The following is a 12,431-nucleotide window of genomic DNA, read 5'->3' as shown; positions in this document are numbered from 1 at the left end:
GTACACACTTAATAATTATTTTTAAATAATCAAATATTCTTTTGAAATGATTGTTATGAACCCTATCAATGTGGATATATGTATTCATTTCACATACTTTTATTAGAAATCTAAAAAAAAAAACTTGATATGATATTAGGGAAAGTTTTTGGTTTTTAAGACAGATCATTTCTGATAATATGAAATAACAGTATCTGGTCATCCTGTACTATTAATTTTATGTGGGCCAAGAGACTTAATTTGGTTGTCAGAAGTCTTTGAAATAGTGGGAGTGTTGTGAAGAAAGTTGGACACCCCCCAAAAGCTAGTCTAGTTCAATTACAAATGTTCCCTAAAGATCAAGTTGATTGTTAGATCATAATTCAGATTGAAAGAAAATAATAACAAGATCAATCATATTGCCAGCCTGCTCAAAAACTGAAGGCATTCAAAATACCAGTACATAAGGTTGGATGAGGATGAGGAATTGTGCCAAGTGTTACATGAGTGAGATTCCCAGAGGGACAAAGAAGTAAATCCAAAAAGCAATGTGCCATGAGGTTGACATTTCACATACTGATTTCTCTAGCTCCTTTTCCCCATCCTTGCTGTGTAGAAAGGAGCAGAAATGTCCTCTGACAGATGTCCACATAAGTAGAGATGGACTCTCTCCCAGTTGAGTTGGGAGCACCAGATTCTGCCATCTTGGTTTGACTAAGTAGATGCCAACCATATGCATACAATTGGAAAGGGTGTCATGGAAAGACATTTGGAGAAGCAGCAGAAATAACTCAGTACAATTCAGTCTCTTTGAACAAAGAATGGGGTATAAAATACTCTCACATCCCTAGTACTCTTCTTTATTTATTCACTTTTTAACATTCAGATTTATGAATAGTTTTCACTCGACTTTAACTTATTTTTATCCTTTTACAAGTGAATACCCCTCCCCTAAAATAACCAACATATTTCTTAGTGACTCCCTGACAACAATTTTCTTCTCTCTCAACTTTTTGGGACATTTTCTTTTTCCTTTCTTGTCACTGGGACCACTGTTAGGTAGAGACTTTGCCCTATTCCCCTATCTCATTATCCCAAACCGCAGTGACTAGACCAGTAAGACAATTTGGGTGGCAAAGGGGAAAATCAATACCAGTGAAATTAATACCTAATATCTCTCCCTTGATCACAGTAACATTTCCTATTCATCCTGATTCCTAATCCTTTGCCAACAGGCAGTGTAATGCAAGTGAATCTGATATCACTCTTTTGATTTGCCAAACAGCCACATTTAGTGGGAACAATCATTCCCAAAATCCCTTTTTACCTAGGGCTGTCCAGCACAATTACTTAGTGTCCCATTTTTACTATCCAAAAGTGTCCTGTATGTGAAGTCAAGTTATATGGACATTGTGCTTATAGTGTCTAAATGTAAAAAGAGGATGGGGAGGGATGACCATTAAAAAAAAAAATCATTTTATCTCTTGTCTATTTCACTTTGATGGCAGAGAAACAACTTCATCATTTAAAAAGACAGTAATTAAGAATAGGGGAGGAAAAGACTGAACTAAGCAACTGATCAACCACCTCAACATTAGTAACACTGCACCACACATACACTCACATAAGCAATACAGGGGCTAGGTCCTGTGTGTGCATCCAGAGAAGGAAGGTACTCCTGATCAGGAGCACCCATGTGGCAAAAGAGGGGAAGCTGCTGGCTGGTTAAATTCTACCTGATGGAGGAGAATGAATCAGGAACATGAGAGGTACCGTTCGGGGTCCTCAAGCTTCCTAACAGCTGGAAGGCAGGAAGGTTCCGGTGGGGAGAGGTTGGAGGATGAGCAGCGCGAGACTCCTTGTCTGGGCTGCAGGCAGTGATCTTGTTTTCTATTCTCCTCCCTCCCCATTACAATCTGGAGCCTATTTTAGCAGGAACATTGTTATACATGGTGATTAAGTTCTATAATTCCATTAGCAGAGTACTAAGCTTCAGATACATTGGACTTAATTAGACTTTTATGGAAAGGTCGGGGGAATTAACCACAATGTAAAACATTGTTCATTTGAGAAAATGTATTCCCAAATGCAAACAAATGCTCACCAAACTTCTGGAATACAATTCCTTTGAAAGTGATCGATTAAAAAAGGGTGTGATCAATTTCTCTCGACTCAGGCTGCCTGTTTTGAACTACCAGAGAGCTTTTAAATTCAAACTATTTCCAGGGCACCACACCAAGAGATTCTAATTTAATTGGCCTGGGGTGAAGCATGGAAATAAATATATTTTAAAAAGCTTCTTGCAGCTGGGCTGAGAACCACTGGGCTAGTAAATGCTTCTTGGATCTATATTTGAGTAAGTGACTTGGGAGGGTTGGTTTTCATTACAGAAGTGTCTTTTCTTCACAATAGGATTCACCTCCAGCTTTATTTTTCAACTGTTACTCAACCTAAAAAACCCTTTAGTGTTGTCTTTTCTAAAAAGACACACACCTGTAGTATAAAAATAAATACACCTCCTTGCTAAACAGTCATTACTGAGTTTTTAAAATCTCATTGTTGTTCAGTCGTTAAGTCATGTCCGACTCTGTGACCCCATGGACTGCAGCATTCCAGGCTTTCCTGTCCTTCACTATCTCCTCAAGTTGCTCAAACTCAGTCCATTGAGTCAGTGATGCCATCCAATCATCTCATCCTCTGTCTTCCCCTTTTCCTCTTGTCTTCAGTCTTTCCCAGGATCACAGTCACTTCTGGTGAGTCGACTCTTCACATCAGGTGGCCAAAGTATTGGAGCTTCAGCATCAGTCCTTCCAATGAATATCTAGGATTGATTTCCTTTAGAATTGGTACATTCTAAAGTAAATGACAAAGGAAAGATCAAATGACTGGTTTGATCTCCTTGCTGTCCAAGGGACTCTCGAGAGTCTTCTCCACCACCATAGTTTGAAAACATCAGTTCTGTGGCACTTAACCTTCTTTATGGTCCAACTCTCACATCTGTATGTGTGATTAAAAAGGAAGGAACAAACCCCAACACACTGGCAATGAAAAAATGTGATGAGATTAATAGATTTCACTCCTCCTCAGTTTCCTCCATCAGGATCCTGGCAACATTTTAGGATAAGATTGAGCCATGAACTGCTTCCTAGAGGTCCTCTGAGCAAGGTTTTGCTGCTCCAGCAGGGATCAGGGTTAGGGAGATAAGATGTGTTAAGCCTGCAAACTACTCAAAGTTCCAGATGAAAGGCTAATTACGTGTCAGCTTTTAAGATGGAGTTTATAACTACCTCCATTGGTAACATTCAGGCAATTCAAGCAAGCCCAGTAGTCTCCCCCAAATACTGTTTCTGTCATGATCAAAGTGTTGGAGTTCTATTGGAGCCACTGCTCAGGCATGTGGAAGGTGCTGGGACAGGACAGGTCACTAAGTCCTGTCCATGAACCTCCTTGCTGCTGCTGCTGCTGCTGCTAAGTCGCTTCAGTTGTGTCCGACTCTGTGCGACCCCATAGATGGCAGCCCATCAGCATCCCCCGTCCCTGGGATTCTCCAGGCAAGAACACTGGAGTGGGTTGCCATTTCCTTCTCCTATGCATGAAAGTGAAAAGTGAAAGTGAAGTCGCTCAGTCATGTCCGACTCTTAGCGACTCCATGGACTGCAGGCTACCAGGCTCCTCTGTCCATGGGATTTTCCAGGCAAGAGTACTGGAGTGGGGTGCCATTGCCTTCTCTGATGAACCTCCTTACTCTCATTCTATTGTCTAGCAATATTCCTCTGTTTTCCTGTATAGCTCGCTTTCTCCTTACCTAACAAAAGGATTTGGATATCTTCTGGAAATTTGACTTTAAAAAATCTCCTGTATAGAACCCTACCACTTGTCATTGACTTCCATTCAGTAATTGCAAAGTATGTATGCAAGTCTTTTTAAAGCTCTGAGATAAACTGTGAATGCTAAAAAGAAGTGAAGCTACTCTATCAGATTTCTTTACACACATCAGATGTCTATGAGCCATGCTCAGGTGTCTCAGGCAAAGTGCTAGGAATGAGTGAACACACTCACTCTCCCTGTGTGGATATAGGCATGCATGCCCAGTTCATATGTCATTATGAAATTCACCTTTACATTTGCAAATTTCATTTTAACCAGGTTCCCATAAAATATTTCCATTTGTTCAGTGCTCCTTATTTTGAGTTCATTCTTAATGTGACTGTATGTTGTACATGTTGCTTTGTGCAGTGGGTGCTATTTTGAAAAAACATAGTAAGGTGAAATGTATGTGTTTTGGGTGAAATTTACTTGGGTTCAGCTCTAACATGTGGCTACCTGATGCAAAGAGCCAACGCATTGGAAAAGACCCCCTGCTGGGAAAGACTGAGGGCAGAAGGAGAAGGGGGCAACAGAGGATGAGACAGTTGGATCGCATCACTGACTCAGTGGACATGAGTTTAGAGCAAACTCCAGGAGATAGTGAGGGACAGGGAAGCCTGGTGTGCTGTAGCCCATGGGGTTGCAGAGAGTGAACATGAATTAGTGACTGAACAACATCACCAGCAGATTAGGAAGAAGAATGATTTTTGTGTTGAAAGCTTTCTACTCAACAACTACTATGTTCCAGGCAAGATTCTAGGCATCAAGGACAGACCAGGAAACCATGAGTCAAAACTTTTGCCTTCATGGAACTCACATTTCAGCGGAAATTTACAATCTTGAAATATATAATGATGCTTTTGGGAAACTAGGTTCAAAGTTTGTTTCTTGAACTAAACTACAATATTCACCCAAATTCAACATGTCTGCTTTCTTCTTTAAATATTGGAAAGAATAAGTCACAGAATAAATGATTCAGTTAATAAAAATAGAGAATTTCATAGGATTGGGAGGTTAGAGGGGATAGAAAATCAATGGGCTAAGAAATCATTCTTACTCGAGGAAATTCTCGAATCCCAAGAGTTACAGGATCATAGCTGACTGCTCAAAACTAAGAATAGTGACAGTTTTTTTTTTTTTTTTTTCTTCCAGTTAGCCTCTGATTGTACTCTTTTCTCTCTGCATGCTCCTTCTCACCTAATTTTCTGTTTATTTACCCTTCAAAGACTTCTTTATCCTCACTGTTTATAGCTATATTTGGCTGTCAATTTGGGAAGAGGTATTTCCCCCACCCTATTATCATGATCATGACTTAGTGAGCAAGGCAGAGTGTAGAGCTGTGGCTTTTACTATGCTGCTAAGTTGCTTCAGTCGTGTCCGACTCTGTGCGACCCCATAGATGGCAGCCCACCAGGTTCCCCCATTCCTGGGATTCTCCAGGCAAGAACACTGGAGTGGGTTGCCATTTCCTTCTCCTATGCATGAAAGTGAAAAGTGAAAGTGAAGTCGCTCGTCGTGTCTGACTCTTATCGACCCCATGGACTGCAGCCCACCAGGCTCCTCCATCCATGGGATTTTCCAGGCAAGAGTACTGGAGTGGGGTGCCACTGCCTTCTCCGGCTTTTACTATAGACCTCTTCAAAGCACGTATGTGGATCAACATTGAGTAAATGCACTTAAAAAAAATAGGTTCACTGAAAGAGGAGAGTGAAAGAGGAGAGTGAAAAAGTTGGCTTAAAGCTCAACATTCAGAAAACTAAGATCATGGCATCTGGTCCCATCACTTCATGGGATGGGACTTCATCCCATGGGACATCACTTCACTGAACCTATTTTTTTTTAAGTGCATTTACTCAGTGTTGATCCACATATGTGCTTTGAAGAGGTCTATAGTAAAAGCCACAGCTCTACACTCTGCCTTGCTCACCAAGTCATGATCATGACAATAGGGTGGGGGAAATACCTCTTCTCAAATTGACAGCCAAGTATAGCCTTAAACAGTGAGGATAAAGAAGTCTTTAAAGGGTGTAAATAAATGGAAAATTAGGTGAGAAGGAGCATGCAGAGAGAAGAATACAATCAGAGGCTAACTGAAAAAAAAAACTGACTAATAACAAGAAGGCTAAGAGCCAACAACTGGCAAGGGGCAGGCCAATATGCAGGTGATGCTGGGCAGGACAGAAAATGCCAGAACCTTCAAGCTGAAGAGAACACAATGGACATGTGCGATTCTAAGGGTGGAAGGCTGTGACCGTGAAATGCAAAGCCTAATGAGAGTTCCCAACGGGATCCTATTTCAGTACTTCAGATTTTCTTCCACCTACAAATATCAGGTTTTAAGACAATAACCAATGGGTCAAGAGAAAACCCCACCCTTCCTTTGGAAGCCATTTCTGATTTACCACTCCTTACATTAACACAATATACAGCCTTGAAGTACTCCTTTTCCTATTTGGAACCAGTCTGTTTTCCATGTCCAGTTCTAACTGTTGCTTCCTGACCTGCATATATGCTTTGAACTGTGGTGCTGGAGAAGACTCTTGAGTCTCCCTTGGACTGCAAGGAGATCTAACCAGTGCACCATAAAGGAGACCAGTCCTGGGTGTTCATTGGAAGGACTGATCCTGAGGCTGAAACTCCAATACTTTGGCCAACTTATATGAAGATCTGACTCATTGGAAAAGACCCTGATGCTAGGAGGGGTTGGGGGCAGGAGAAGGGGACTACAGAGGATGAGATGGCTGGATGGCATCACCGACTCGATGCACATAAGTTTGGGTGAACTGCGGGAGCTGGTGATGGACAGGGAGGCCTGGCGTGCTGCGATTCATGGGGTCGCAAAGAGTCAGATACAACTGAGTGACTGAACTGAACTGATGTTAACACAATGCCTGGAGAGGGCCGTCTGTAAATTTTCTATATAAAATAGACTCTTGAGTTACCTGGGGAGAATGGAAGTGATACATGCATTTTCTTGTTTCTCTGTAGATTAGGAAGGCTTTAGTCTAAATATTTGTGTGCTTATAAGTGGGATGTTAGAACTGGACATGGAACAACAGACTGGTTCCAAATAGGGAAAGGAGTATGTCAAGGCTGTATATTGTCACCCTGCTTATTTAACTTATAAGCAGAGTACATCATGAGAAACACTGGGCTGCAAGAAGCACAAGCTGGAATCAAGATTGCTGGGAGAAATATCAATAACCTCAGATATGCAGATGACACCACCCTTATGGCAGAAAGTGAAGAGGAACTAAAAAGCCTCTTGATAAAAGTGAATGAGGAGAGTGAAGAAGTTGGCTTAAAGCTCAACATTCAGAAAACTAAGATCATGGCATCTGGTCCCATTACATCATGGGAAATAGATGGGGAAACAGTGAAAACATTGTCAGACTTTAATTCTTTGGGCTCCAAAGTCACTGCAGATGGTGACTGCAGCCATGAAATTAAAAGACGCTTACTCCTTGGAAGGGGAGTTATGACCAACCTAGATAGCATATTCAAAAGCAGAGACATTACTTTGCCAACAGAGGCCTGTCTAGTCAAGGCTATGGTTTTTCCAGTAGTCATGGATGGATGTGAGAGTTGGACTGTGAAAAAAGCTGAGCGCCAAAGAATTGATGCTTTTGAACTGTGGTGTTGAAGAAGACTCTTGAGAGTCCCTTGGACTGCAAGGAGATCCAACCAGTCCATTCTGAAGGAGATCAGTCCTGGGTATTCTTTTGAAGGAATGATGCTAAAGCTGAAACTCCAGTACTTTGGCCATCTCATGCGAAGAGTTGACTCATTGGAAAAGACTCTGATGCTGGGAGGGATTGGGGGCAGGAGGAAAAGGGGACGACAGAGGACGAGATGGCTGGATGGCATCACTGACTCAATGGACGTGAGTTTGAGTGAACTTCGGGAGTTGGTGATGGATAGGGAGGCCTGGCGTGCTGCTATTCATGGGGTCGCAAAGAGTTGGACACGACTGAGCGACTGAACTGAACTGAAGTGGGATGTTCAGTACAGTGAGAAAAACTGTTCACATTCTTAGTGACAAACACCTTTTTTTTTTAAATGTATATTATTACAGCAACCAATATTTTGCTAATAATGAGGAAAAATGCATTCAGACACTACACAAATCAATCTTCTCTATGATTGGAACACAGATATGAATGAGAATTATGTATGTCAAGTTTTATAGATATTTTTATAATGTGTAGAGGAAAACTCTATTCAAGAGAGATTTAAATGCTTTACTATTCCAATAGTTTCAGCTATTAATTTGATTTAAAGCTGCAATAAATTTTTCTATTAAAAAATTAAGGTTCAAAACCTTAAATAGTGTAATGAATTTCAAAGACCTCTAACAGAGAAAAAATACAAAACCTCATTTAAAACTATAACAAATTACACAGAACAAATATAGGAAAATTAATATTTGCTATTTTGGACAATTAAATAAGTATGTTTCTATACTAATAAAGGTATTTTTATTAGCATTTTTTATTCTACAATAGGCCTCCCTTAGTACAACCCATTATAAGATTTATCTTACTACTTTTTAAAGTATTTTAATTAAAGTATACTAGGCTCAATGGACATGAGTTGAATAAACTCTGTGAGTTGGCGATGGACAGGGAGGCCTGGTGTGCTGAAGTCCATGGAGTTGCAAACAGTTGGACACGATTGAGTGACTGAAATGAACTGAGTGATAATAGGCTTAATTAAAAAAAAACAAATGCAGAAAAAATAATGTTTTTGTATTTAATACAAATAACACTCAAAGATTTTAAAATTTTCTATCAGATGTTTTACTTCTATTCCTTGATGCCAAGAACTCATTCTTTATGTATGTAAACCATCACTAGACATTTTCCACGGTGTAAACGTTTCCAACATATAAGCTGAGACACATTCTCTTGTGTCTGGAATGGTCCAGTCCTGCTGTAATTATTAATTTCTTCCCCTTTCTCAAATAGCAGACTGGCATGAAAAATTATATGATCACTCAAACTAAATAGCCCTGAGCTTTGGGATATTTATAAATTTTTACAGAAAAAATTAGCATTATGACTTACATTTCTCAGTCTGGAAGATATCAATTATATGTTTATACTAACTCTTCTGATGAGCTAATGCTTACTGAGTGAATCCATTCTTCCCATTCCTTCATCTCCACATTGTGTTTCCTGCTTCTCATCTTTGCCGTTGTCCTTCCTAAGTGTACACAGCTGGGTAAGTCCAGACACTACAACCTTTAAATTGATGCTCCATGATACTAACTACTTCCCCCTATGTGTAATGTTAACTGAGTTCCAGATACTGATCTAAGAAAAGGACCTAATTACACTATCTCATTCGTTTTAACTCCACATTCTCTGCCTTCTTAGCTGCTCATTTACCTTCACTCATGTACCTAAACCACTAATATAAATACCCTGCTTGCCTACCTTTTACTTACTGTATCAAAAAGAAATATAATGTTTGATTCGGTTCTTGGTTTGGGCAATCGCTATAGTTTCTTTAGGTTCTGATTACCAATTCAAAGTTCATTATTCTAACGGTTACATATGTGTGCTCAGTCATGTCTGACTCTGCAACTCCACAGACTGTAGCCATCAAGCTCCTCTGTCCATAGGATTTTCCAGGCAAGAATACAGGAGTGAGTTGCCATTTCCTCCTCCAGGGGATCTTCCCGAGCCAGGACTCAAACCAGTGTCTTTTATGTCTCCTGCATTTGCAGGTGGATTCTTTACCACTGAGCCACCTGGGAAGCCCGATTCTAATGATTGTTTATATTGCCAGTCAATGGAACACATGCTCATTAAAGCAAATCATGGTCAGCAATCTGTGGTTGGGATCAGGAGGTAACAGCCATACTTCACACTCCCAGAGAGAAAGTCCTGTGTCTAAATTTGTACCAGACTCAGAATGTCTCCACACAGGTGGGTACCTCTTTCGTGCTATTTGACGAGTGAAAAGATTGCTGTCCCAAAGCTGAAGTCTGACTACGGCAGGACAGGAAATCTCACTTCAGCAATTGCAGCTGTTCCTTACTTATAAAGAAAGGCACTTGAGAAATTCAAGCCAACCATTCAACATTCTTCTCAGCAAAGAATTGATGGGAAAAATATTTCCATACATCAGGTAAAAAAAGAGAAAGAAAGATTTGTGGAGTTTTCTCAAAGATATGTCAGTTGCAGCGTCAGGAAAATTTCCTCAAAAGTTCATGACCCACCATCAATATGATTTCTTTTCTCTGTCTCACAAGATGCTCCAATTTGTGTTACACATTATTTTTATAACCCTTATCTCATTACATATGGCTCCTTGAGAGCAGGGCCAGACAAAGGATTCAGCCAGAAAGTCTTGGATTTACTTCCCAGGTACTATCTTTGTACCCATAGGCAAGGTTTTTCAAGCTCTCAAAGGCTCACTTTCCCCATTTGGAAAATGGGGATAATAGTAGCTACTAACCTATCATGTTGTTATAAGCATTAACTGAATTTGGCATGTGAAGTACTCAATAGGCTTTAGAGATAATATCAACAACAACACTAATAAAACTCATTATTTCTACTGATAGTCCCAGTACTTGTAACAATATCTTACATAATATAGCAATCTCTCAATAACTATTATAATAAACAAATCATTTGAGACTAAGCATTATATTATTATATGTAACCCAGTTTATTAATTTAAAATAAAATAATGATAAAATATTAAAACAATGTTTCAATTTATAGGAATTTCCACCATTTTTGGAAAGTAAGCACAAACCAAACATTGATTTATAATGAGTCTTCATTTAATGCTTCCTTCATTGTTTTAAAACTGAGGCAGAAAATGAATGAAATGGTGGCAGTTTTAGTAACCTACAAGTTTCCTGTTACCTATGAAAAACCTAGGACGGGTATTTTAATAAAATTATACATCAGTAACCAGGTCCTTGGATGATTTATTTTCATTCTGGTCCTAGATTTCTATTGAGACCTTCTACAGACTAGCTCATTTCTTTTTTATCCCTGTTTTTCATAAATCAATGGCTAGCTTAAACTTAGCTAACTCACTGTGTTTTTTGATAATAAACATATAGAGTAAATGCATTTTGAATGAATCCAAGGCTAAAATTATATTGCATCACTCTACTAGAACTGCAAATCAAATTACAATTGAAAACATAATTAAGCACAGCAAAATCTACTTTAAAGTTTATGGTGCATCATTTATTTTTTTGTAAATAATAGAATCTTGTTTATATACAGTTAAACAAGACATCTATATTAACTTAAAACCAGACTTTCTTGAACTAATTTTGACCTCTCAGAGTCTACGAAATCCCTGATTTGGATGTGAATAAAGCATAAATGAATAGTCAAAATAAACATCTTTTTTCTTATTTTTTCTTCCTAGCACATATTAGAACTATTTCCAACTGAGTTGCTTATTGCAAAATTTTGAGGCAGTTTATTTTCTCAAACTTTGTAGCTTGTCACTCCCCCAAATTAGACCCCTTATTAATCATCTCTGCACGTACTATAGTTTTAAAAAGTATTCTTTAACATTCTATCTTCCATAATAGTATGTGGGGTTGTGTGCCCTCTAATATGTCAAACGTATGTCAAACCACATCTCCTTCCTGAGGGCAGGGAGGTGTACTAACCTACTTTGATGATCAGGAAATTGAAACATAACTTCATTCAGCATGTAATAATTTGGGGAAACAGAGCATTTGAAGATTAATACTTTTACAGAGCTGAATATCCTCAAACCAGACAGCAAAAATTCTATACTAGCAACACTGATGGAAGCACTTTTGCTGTATATGCTGACTTACTGTGATTCTACGGTTTAAAAGGATGATATCATTTATATTGTTATAATTAAAGTATCAGAAGGAGATTAGGATATCACAAACAGATTTTAATTTTTATCCTCCTGGGCAAATCAAGTCACATTATTCACATCTTTTTTTTTTTTTTTTTTCAGTGATATTAATGCATGGAAATACCACAAGGTTCTCCCCCATCCACACAAGGCTTATTTAGTGACGGTTAAAAGTTTGAAAGACAGGCTGCTTACAGAGTAGAGATAGTATTGACAAATATAGGCTGCATTTTAGTTTAACAATAAACTAGGAAGAAAAAGGAATTTTATGTATGAAAGGCTATCTGCCTTGCAGTTCTCTTAATTGGGCCAATCCTTCTTCCCAACACTCCAAGGAACAGATATCTCCAGGTCACCAAATAATAATGCTTAACTAGAGTTCCTTGTGATCAAATAATAAAAAATGCAAAACAACCTGAAGTCCTTATAAACTGATCAAGAAGAATGTATAGTTTCAGAGCCGTCAGTTGCAAGACTCTGTTCGTGGGCTAATTTCTCTGAGGTGTTAATGTAGTTCTTTTCTCTTGTAAGAACGTATAGCATGATAACCAAGCTGTACCCTGACCATATGTTCAGATTCACACAAAAGTCAAATCAGCTTTCTTTTTCTAAATTACTTCCTCCCTTGATGTATGGACCTTATTTATAACCTCCCTTTGTGCAGCCATAACACTATCACATAGGGCTTAGTTTCTAAAAACCATAGC

General features: G+C 38.9%; 1 long non-coding RNA gene across 1 annotated transcript in view; it reads right to left on the bottom strand.

Moving 5' to 3' along the window:
• Positions 1 to 251: 251 nt before the first annotated feature.
• The window catches only part of LOC129625350 (uncharacterized), a 37,467-nt gene continuing 25,287 nt past the window's right edge, over positions 252 to 12,431 (bottom strand). Inside the window, exon 3 of the long non-coding RNA XR_008701366.1 lies at positions 252 to 2,832. This is a non-coding gene — a long non-coding RNA (uncharacterized LOC129625350). The remainder of the gene's footprint in view (positions 2,833 to 12,431) is intronic.

This window comes from Bubalus kerabau, chromosome 13, assembly GCF_029407905.1.
Source record: "Bubalus kerabau isolate K-KA32 ecotype Philippines breed swamp buffalo chromosome 13, PCC_UOA_SB_1v2, whole genome shotgun sequence".
NCBI lineage: Eukaryota > Metazoa > Chordata > Mammalia > Artiodactyla > Bovidae > Bubalus > Bubalus kerabau.
This window is presented reverse-complemented; position numbering and strand designations above follow the sequence as displayed.